Here is a 10,503-nt window from a genome sequence, read left to right as displayed (position 1 = left end):
CATTTCCCAAGTAATTGCACTTCAAGGTTCTTAATTTTAATGAGATAGTTAATCATTTAATTCCCAACCATATCAATAAACCCTGTCAAAATGATTCTTTATTAACCTCATAATTGTCAAACCTCATTAGAGCAAATGGGCAGTTATAGTGTATAGCTGAGCCCAGGTAATGAAGGGTGGATCCAATCGCTGTTCAGGGCCTTTAATTCCTGTTTCTCACGCTGTGAATTATCCATCCTCTGTGGAAAGCATTCTGATGCACTAGACCATCATAAAGACCCAGGAGCTTAACATTACGTGTTTAAATCACAAAACATGAATCACCTTTCCTCATTAAACTCAAATCAATCAGGTCTTAATAGCTGCCCATCATTATGTACAAAAGTTTATACAATCTGCAACCAATACTTACATTTTCCAGAGAATAAAATGTTAAATGAACAAATATAAAAACAATGTAGTCTTAAAAATATTACAATAAAAGGAGATGAAAGAAGTAATTTAATGTTTTTTTTTTTTTTGTTTGACTGTAGCCCTGTAGTGTTAGACCTAAATCAAGGTGACTGCATTTATAAGATTAATTTTTCATTCTGCCTTCTTGCTTAAACACATACGACTCTTAATAGATTTTATGTTCACCTGCGCTTGTCAGCGGAAGTAAAAACCTGGTGAAGCACGCGACTCCCACTCCGCTCCTGAATATTTCAGTATTTAGATTACCTGCAGCAGCATTGCTGAAGATTTGTCGGAGCACCTCAGACAGGAGTGTAACGGGAAAAAGCAGGTGGGTTTTGAATTAAAGATGAGCCTTGGGGTTTAAGAAACGGATTCGACATGAATTTTTGATCTGAATCTGCCAGATGAGCAGACTGCAGTTACCGGATGCAGTTACACTGTTGGCCACTGGATGGTGCTGTTCACCCGTCAATATTTTTTGTTAAGGCCTTTCCTTGTTTTTCTGACATATTTTTTTTTACTCCGTATACAAAATTGCAGTAATTTATTCAATATTAACAAGCAAATAAATGTTACAGAAATCCACCAAACTGTTTTATATGCGTGAGGTATTCCTGTAATGTTAAAATACACCTACAACACAGGCTAAAACAGTGAGTTGTAGTGGTTAGCTTTCACATATCAGGTTGTTCTAACTGTAATGAACAATATGTTGTAACGTTAGTTCACAGAAGGTATTTACGTCTTTATTGTTTTTGTTCTTCATCCTCTGGTGCTATATTTAGTTTGTCTTCATTTATATCCTTACCCGGTGTAATTATGATAACATATGCACTTTCCACAACATAACATATGCAGGTTGCTTTGGTAATCGCCTGCCAACGTGCCAAGAAAATAAATGCAAATGTAATTAGGCGGTGTGATTGGATTATACAGTATAGCACACATATCTCTGAAACATGAATGGAATTAGAACAGCACTTTATTGCCACTCTAGAGTGCAGTAGCTTTGGGTTCCGAGCTGAAAGCAGGGCTTCTGTCGGCCTGCTTGTCTTGGCACAGACGGAGTTTGTCTTGGATTGAGGAGAAGACCATCAGAAAACCAACGAACCGTACTGCGAACTATAAGTAGTGTTCATTTCCATAATCACACACAGGCTTTTAATGGGGGGTGCTGAAGGATTTTGTGGCCCTCACACTTTCTCCTTCTCACTCTCATTTCCTCATGTACACACACATATTCACTTTAATTCTCAATTTTGAATGGGTCTCAACAAACAGCATTCGATAATCCTGCCCAAATTCAATGCGAATCCCAGCAATCTGTGGACCCTTTTCAGTCACTCCATGTGCTCTCGGTCTGCTCCCACTGTGTTTGGAGCATGTTTCATTCTATTTCAACTCGATTTACTAATATTTTTTATTTTATTTAAAATCATTAGCTCTAACTTTAATGAATGAATTAATGATAGGGCTAGGTATACACATCTCCCGACTCAAGTCTGATTCACAAGATCTCGGTTCAGTATTCTGTATGCACATAATATTCCATCCATACTTCCTGAAATATATGAATATACTGTACTCCACCCACAAGTAGTTACAGTCATCTTCACGTTGAATCGATAACTAGCTTTACAAATGCAGGATATTTCAGATATCATCACATTGATTCAAACTGCAGTTTTGCTATTTTTTTTAAAAAAGATTTGACTAAAATTTCCTTCTGTTTCTTGGTAAACTGTTTGTCCATTTATCACATTATGACGCCAGCCTCAGGTAAAAGAGGCTGTAGATTTTTCAGAGTTTATTTTATGCTTAATTTCACAGATGCCACTATTGTTAAAATATATTATTTCAGTATTTGCTCATCTTCCTTGTTGTGTTTACATATAGCCTGATGTCATTTGTATGAAATACTGTCCTTAATTAACTTCCAGTAAGATGTGTGTAGTGTTTTTCGGTTGTTTTGTTTTGGTAAACATTACAAAATGTAAGTATTTTTATTCAGTTTTTAACATTTACTGACATTAACTGACTGTAACATTCACCCACATGTACTTGCACATGTACTGTAATTTAATTATCAATCTCACTAATTAATTTGGTGTGTCAACAGCATTTGAGGCAAAGCTTCAGAGCTTTAGGCTGAGCATTTCCTGAATAAATGAACAAAACCCACAAGTGTTACAATTATCCCTGCTCCCTGCTACATAATCAATAAGAAAAAGATTGGATAAATCAACTTCTGGTTCCTCACAGCAGGGACGGAGGAGATGAAATAGGCTGCTTCAGATTTCCACAGCTGTAAATTCTATATCACGGCAGGTTGTTTAAATTCTCTTCTCATTCAGCATTTTCTGAGCTCTTTCTGAAACCCAGATGGACAGGCAGACAGATGAAGGTGTATTTGTCCGTAGGCTTCCTTTCTCTGTCTTCCTCTAGCTCATTAAATACAACATATCGCTTCCCTTCATCTCTCCATCCTCCCTTTCCTCTGTTTGCTGCTCTCTGTCTGCTTCTGTGTCTCATGTTTCTTTTATTTTTAACGTGCCATGTCAGTGCTGCGTAAAGATGCTCTCTGTTGCTCTGAGGGGCTGTTTGTGTTTAAGTGTCTGTGTCTTCATCTTCTCTTGAACGTTCCTATTTCTTTCTCCACACGGAGAGATACTGCATGTCTAGGGTTGAAGCGAAATGTTGGTCGTTTGTTTTTCCCAGTGATTTTCCCAAGGGAGAATTTCTAGTGAATCTTTATAAAGCAATGCAGTCTTGTCGTAGTTTTGGCCCTGTCAGTGAAAACAGTCTCAGTTTATTTAGATTGGAATGGAATATCACATGATGTGTACAGTTGCCTCAAAAAGCAGCTGGACAATGAAATGAAAAGTCGTTTTCCATATTGATATTTGTAGGTCTTTTACCCATGTTTTGAATTGCATTGTGTCATGTTTAAGGCTAAACGGACACATGTAGGTAAACTTAACAGACAATATTCTGGTAGAAAATTACCAGTATGTTTTTCATTAGATGGAATTATATATGTATCTGTAGTCACTTGATGTGAGAATCAATATCTGCCTATGGAAACCAATATTAGTTGATTACCGTATTTTTCAGTATACTATAAGTCGCACCTGAGTATAAGTCGCATCAGTCCAAAAATACGTCATGATGAGGAAAAAAAAACATAAATAAGTCGCACTGGACTATAAGTCGCATTTATTTAGAACCAAGAACCAAGAGTAAACATTTCCGTCCACAGCCGCGAGAGGGCACTCTATGTCTTCAGTATAGACTACAGGAGCAGTGAGCAGCATAGAGCGCCCTCTGGTGGCTGGAGACGGTAATGTTTTCTCTTGGTTCATTTCTCTCGGTTCATGTCAAATTAATTTTGATAAATAAGTCGCACCTGACAATAAGTCGCAGGACCAGCCAAACTATGAAAAAAAAAAAGTGCGACTTATACTCCAGAATCATATGATTTGAAAGAAAAACCTTGTTTGGTTCTGATACAGCCATTATATTTTGTTCTTTGGTCGGTTAGATGAAAAGGAAGACAATTTAGTCATTTGAAACAGACTAGCCCTGTCCTGTTTGCACTTAGTCGCTGTTGTATTTTGAACACCCTGTGTGTAATGACTGCTGTGATATTGAGCTTGTTTGAATGATGGCTGGTTTGAGCCGTGCTTTGATGCTGGTGGAGTGCTGCGGCAGCATCAGATGACCTGACAGATATCGGGTAATAATGGAGCTGTAGACAGGGGCAGCATAGCAAGGGAGGATTGGTCTGAAGTGCGCTCTCTCTCTCTTTCTCATTGTTTCTCGCTGTGTGTTTCACCTCTCGGTTCTGTGATGAATTATATATAGGAATCAGTCTGGCTGTACACTGGCTTTGGATCAAAGCTCAGGTTCGTGCATGTGTGTACATGACGATGGTCTGCACCTCACATTTTCTTTACAGTTATGCTTTTTAAAGCATATTTCCAACATTATTTATTTTTTCTGTTGCTAGTGGGCTGTCCAAAACAACACTGAATCCTACTGACTTTCACCGGTGTCATGTTCTAATGTTGAATGTTAATCAGTGCTGAAAAGTAATTTTAATTGTTTTATTTTTTGGCCAAATAAAGATGGACTGTTTTCCAATATTTGTGTTTCAGTATGGTAATGTAAAAGTCAGTAAGGTCCAGTGCTGGTTTGGACCCTGTTGACTCTTATTGTACTGTTGAAACATTCTTCAAAATATCTTTGTTCCACTGAAGAACAAAAGTCATACAAGTTTGGAATGAGCAAGTAATGACACAATTGTTGTGGAATCATTTTAATAATGTTATGTCCTGATAGTACAATGAGTGAATCCAAAATGACGGAAACTGGAGTTTGGAAAATAAATGTTTTTACGGAAGTTCTCTAAATCTCACTGTAATTACAATTCTACAAACGGGAAGGCATGCACAGACAGCCCAGGTCACGCTGTTTCCATGGCTGGACAACAGACGATTGCATTTCACCAAACTAAATGTGTTGAAAGATTTAGAGCAGTCTCTATAGGCTTCCTGTGTGAAACAGTTTGAGGAGTTCAACTTCGTGACAAATGTGAACTCTTGGCTTGGCGCTGATTAGCCCTGTCAAAACATCTTTGTGTTTCATTTATGGCCCTCCCTTTGTCTCCTCTTTCCTTTTCCTTTCTAGTTGGTTTCGGTATTGACCTTCCTGTGTAACAAGTGAACTCTTCGTGCTGTTCCGCTCTTGTTAAAGGCCTCCTGTCTGGGTTTAAATGTACAAGCTGCTCCTGTGTGTTGTCTGCTGCCAATCAATGTCCTTATGTCCGCTTCTCAGAAGGTGCCTGCCCACCTATAGATTGTTCTGTTCAGATGAAGTGAGCCATTTTGCCTGGGTTTGAAAAATCAGATAAGCTTTAACCGAGGTTGAAAGACTCAGTTTTCATGCTTGATTAGGAGATTGCTTTTTTCTACTCCAGGCCTTTTCAGTATCATGACTCTAATCAGTTGCTTTTGAAAGCTAATTATGGTTATTCCACTGATGGCGTGTGTGTGCTGGTGCAGTTTCTGCCCTTGCATTTGTTTGTTTAATGTGTAAGTATTTTGAGAAATGGTATGTGAGCGTGTTTGTGTTTGCATTGTGGGTGAAAATGAGCTGTGCGAGCCTCTGTAAATGGTGAGATGACAATCATAATGAAAAATATGTAGGCATAAGTACTAGGGATACATGATTCAGGGATTTATCCATGCCATATTGGTTATCGGCCATAACCGATAAATCGGTTTTCTTCTCTTTTTTTTAGTCCATGCTAATTTGATTTTTATTGTAATTATGTACTCACTTTGTTAATCTTAAAAACATTATCTTTAGTAAATCCCAATCATTCTAAAATGAACATACTTTATAATTTTAGTGTTTTATTTTTTATTTATTTCGACAAAATAGTATAGAGTACACAATATTTATCAATTTATCATGCAGAATAAAATCTTTCAGTTGACAGATTGTATATCCACAGTATACTACTACAGTATAATAACAATTAGTGGTTTAACATTGCATATATGTAATTTTACTGTAAAAATACAAATTTGTGGTATTTGAAAGTAACGTGACACATATGACATATGGTTATATTTTATTACAAATATTCAGTTTTTTATTATATATTTGATTTATATTGTTTGTTTTATTGTAGTTTATTACATTAATTTAGTGCTGTGTGTTACCCTGTTTCATCTTTAATTTGCATGACCCTGTGCACCATATATATATATATATATATATATGAATATTGCTTATTTTTGAATACGGTTATAAGCTGTAAAATATACAGGCACCAATGTAAAACCAAACATATTGTCACAGTGAATTTCTGGCAACCACATCTGCCAGTTTTTTTTAATCACAAATTTAATGAGATGTTTTTCCAGTGTACTATAGATGTAGTCATAAAAGCGGATTCTCTTTCAGCAGGCTAGATTTTGGAAAAAGGAGAGGGAGGTGAAAGAGGGTGCACGAAGAGGGCACTGAAATAAAATTCATTAGTTCTAACGATCCGCCAGTGAAAGAGTTTCCTCCGTTTCCCGCTTACTCCTTTTCATCCAGATGGAACGTAAACAAACACAATCAGAGGCAAATGGGTGCAAATGCGATGTGGCAGAGGAATAGAGCTTAATTTATTAGCAGTGTTTACATGGCCCCTGTGTTCCTTCACCCAGCTAACACAGCTGACTGAGTGTAAATGAAGGAAATCATCAGGTTCATGCAAAATGTAAATAATTAATCCCGACATAAATAGATGGTGCCATTATGAAAAGCTACTCTGAGTTGATTCAGCCTGGCTGCCTTAAACGAGAGTATTGTGCAGTTTGACAGTGAGAATCCAATTCCGAGCTCTCGTGTGGTGTATAATGTCGCTTGAGGAGCGAGACATCAATTGGCCTTGAAGGTGGCGGTAATGATGTTTTTCCTGTCAGAGCTTTGAAAGAATAAGAGGTCAGACCTGCCCGTGATTATTTTTCATGTAATGGTGCAGCCGAGAGCAGCAGATTCAACAAACAATTTCAAAACAAATCATACTTCTTATCATTCTCACACTTAAAATTCATGGAAAAGATTAGATTATAGTGTTTGTGCTTTGAGACATAATCTTGTTATTACAGAGGATGAAATGACTTAGATTCGCAGGGTCAAGCTAAATGACTCCACTGAGGGAAAGTGGTTATTGATGGCTCCGGCGTTTCCTCATCAATATTTGTTCCCGGCCAGAGAGGCACTGTGTGAAATATTTATTCTGGTTCCGTTCCATCAGTGGCATTCCATTCTCATTCACATTCCACTCCACCGTGTTCCATTAGAATTCTGGAGGGTTCCAGTCTTGCGCAGGGTCTTGATCAACTCCGTTTCCATGGGAGTCTTGGCTTTCTCTGGCAGACTCCAGCTGAGAGAAGAGCTCTTCCAGCACATTCTGTGCAGCCGTCGTCTAGCAGGGAACCCAACGAGTGGTTTTTCCTGCCCTATTTCTTCCTCAACCTAAGCCTTATTAACATGCTCTGCTTTTCATCAGAGAGAGAGATTGTGAAGTCACAATCTCTTTTCCGAAAAGACTGAAAATACACTTCTAGTGAAGCTCTTCAAATATTTGATGCTGGTGGATTAATTGACACTAGATTAGTATTCATTTACAAAATAAAGTGTGGGATTTCTTGGTTTGCAGTGCTATGAATTTCCACAGGCATATCTGAATATTATATTTTAGGCTTGTTTCATACTGCATGCATGACTACAAGTAGTGGTGCTAATATGTGCCATTTATGGGTAAATTAGGTTCAAGGATATACTTTTTATTCTTTTTACCTAAGGGTACCACCTCAGTGACAGTTTTCTACCCTATTTGTGGATTCAAACATGCAACCTTTTGAGTCCTATCTAAGATATGAACCATACGCCGCCTACATTTTTATTCAGATACATCTTTACACAGACCATGCAAATAGTGATATTAGTCATTCTAGGATTTTTGCTGCCGCTGTGTGCTTTGAGTTTGAGCTCCGCTAAGTTAATTCTCTATTGTCTATTTTTTATCTTCAATTTTATACACCTTTATTGTATTTTACAACAAAAACAATCCTAGGGCGCCTTTGTTATCACTAGTTTTATTTTGATTTCCTGTGTCAGCTAACCTCACGTACATTGCTAATACTCTATTTACACACTTTACCATTGTTTTATTCACTGTTACTTGCTTAAATGGCGGATGTGTTGACCCTAGATTGAGGACACTGGAGGCCGTGGAGAAGCAGATTTGTGACTTGGTTCAGAAGTAGGCCCAGCTGAGAGAGCGGAGAGCCGTGCTGGAAACCTACCGGGCTGACACTCACTAGTCTGGGGTAAGTATACAGTGAGCTGTTTACAGTCCCACCACCTCTACTTTTGTCATGGTGTAAAGCACAGAAACTGCTCTTTGTTAATCATTGGAATCTTTTCTAGGAGCGTCCTAGACTTTTTTGCACTGATGGCCTGCACAGAGTCGGAGCAGAACTACTGTCGGACAACATCTCCAGGATGCTAAGCTCCATATGACTAGTAAGCCAGTTCTCAGATAACTGCTATAATGGCTTTTGTTCTACCCGCTTAAATGAATAGAAGTACTTGCGCTGTCCAATCTGTTAAGATTGTGAGATTCTGTGAGGTCAAAATATACATTTTTAAGAAAAATCTGATCGTGATTAAACCAGAAAAATGTCAAATAAATAAACAAAAACTATTTTTTAAGTTTGGACTCATAAACATTAGATTACTCCCATTTAAAGCAGTTATTGTAAATGAAATGATCACAGATCACAGATCTTCAATTTGATGTACACTGCTTGACTGAAACCTGGCTAAAACCAAATTATTATAGTGGTCTAAATGAGTCAACTATTTGCAGATTTCCTCTCAGACCTTTTGGTTACCAGTGATAAAGCGCTAATTGGTGGAGGTTTTAACATTCACATTGATAATACAGATGATGTATTAGGACTTGTGTTTACTGACCTAATAAACTCTTTTGGAGTCAAGCAAAATTTCCCCGGGCCCACTCATAGATTTAATCATACGCTAGACTTAATTATATTGCATGGAATCAATCTTACTGATATAGATATCACACCGCAAAGTGATGATGTTACTGACCATTTCCTTGTATCATGCATACTGCATATTAATGATATTAACTATATGGCTCCGTGTTATCATCTGGTCAGAACTATTGTTCCAGCCACCAAAGACAGATTCGCAAATAACCTGCCTGATTTATCTCAACTGCTCTGTGTTCCCGTAAATACATATGAACTACTAGACGAAATGACTAGTAACATGGGCACTATCTTCTCTAATAATTTAGAAGCTGTTGTCCCCATCAAATTGAAAAAGGTTAGTAAAAAACATACTGTGCCATGGTATAACAGTAATACTCACTCTCTCAAGAATTAAACTCGTAGTATTGAGTGCAAATGGAGAAAAACTAACTTGGAAGTTTTTAGAATTGCATGGAAAAACAGTATGTCCAGCTATAGACAGGCTCAGAAAACTGCCAGGGCCGAGCATATCCACAAACTTATAGAAAATAACCAAAACAATCCAAGGGTTTTTATTTAGTAAAGCGGCTAAATTAACAAATAACCAGATGCCACCCGATCTAAATATTCCCTCACAGTTTAATAGTAATGACTTTATGAATTTCTTCATTGATAAAATAGATAACATCAGAAATACTATAACAAATATAGATTCTACAGCATCTAATACTTCAACTTCATTCATCACACCAAAAGATAAACTGCAGTGCTTTACAACTATAGGACAGCAAGAGCTAAATAAACTTATCACTGTATCTAAACCAACAACATGTTTATTAGATCCTGTACCCACTCAATTACTGAAAGAGTTATTACTTATTGCTGAAGAACCACTTCTCAATATTATTAACTCGTCGTTATCTTTAGGTCACGTCCCAAAACCATTCAAGCTGGCGGTTATTAAATCACCTATTAAGAAACCACAACTTGATCCTAGTGAACTGGCAAATTACCGATCCATTACAAATCTTTCATTTACGTCTAAAATTTTTAAAAAAGTTGTGCCTGCTCAATTGTGCTCCTTCCTGCAAAAAAGAAAAAAGATCTGTATGAAGATTTTCAGTCAGGTTAAAAACCCCACCATAGCACAGAAACTGCACTTGTTAAAATGACAAATGACCTGCTTCTTGCGTCAGACCAAGGCTGCATCTCATTGCTAGTTTTACTTGATCTTTGTAGCGGATTCGACACCATAGATAATGACATACTAAAAGATTGATTACAAAACTATACAGGTATTCAAGAGCAGGCTCTAAGATGGTTTAGATCCTACCTGTACAATCGCTACAACTTTTTTTTATTTAAATGGGGAGTCATCTAATTTATCACCAGTAAAATAAAGAGTGCCTCAAGGATCTGTCCTAGGTCTTCTGCTATGTTCAATATACATGTTGCCCTTGGTAATATTATTAGAAAATTTGGG

The 10,503-nt window shown here is 37.3% G+C and overlaps 1 long non-coding RNA gene across 1 annotated transcript in view; it reads left to right on the top strand.

Annotated features, from left to right (window-relative positions):
* Positions 1-602: 602 nt before the first annotated feature.
* The window catches only part of LOC113097148 (uncharacterized), a 73,683-nt gene continuing 63,782 nt past the window's right edge, over positions 603-10,503 (top strand). The window contains exons 1-3 of the long non-coding RNA XR_003288781.1: positions 603-784; positions 8,231-8,348; positions 8,449-8,544. This is a non-coding gene — a long non-coding RNA (uncharacterized LOC113097148). The remainder of the gene's footprint in view (positions 785-8,230; positions 8,349-8,448; positions 8,545-10,503) is intronic.

The sequence above is a fragment of the Carassius auratus genome, unplaced genomic scaffold (assembly GCF_003368295.1).
Source record: "Carassius auratus strain Wakin unplaced genomic scaffold, ASM336829v1 scaf_tig00216123, whole genome shotgun sequence".
Taxonomy (NCBI): Eukaryota; Metazoa; Chordata; class Actinopteri; order Cypriniformes; family Cyprinidae; genus Carassius; species Carassius auratus.
The sequence above is the reverse complement of the archived record's forward strand: the minus strand, read 5'-3'. Positions and strand labels throughout refer to the sequence as shown.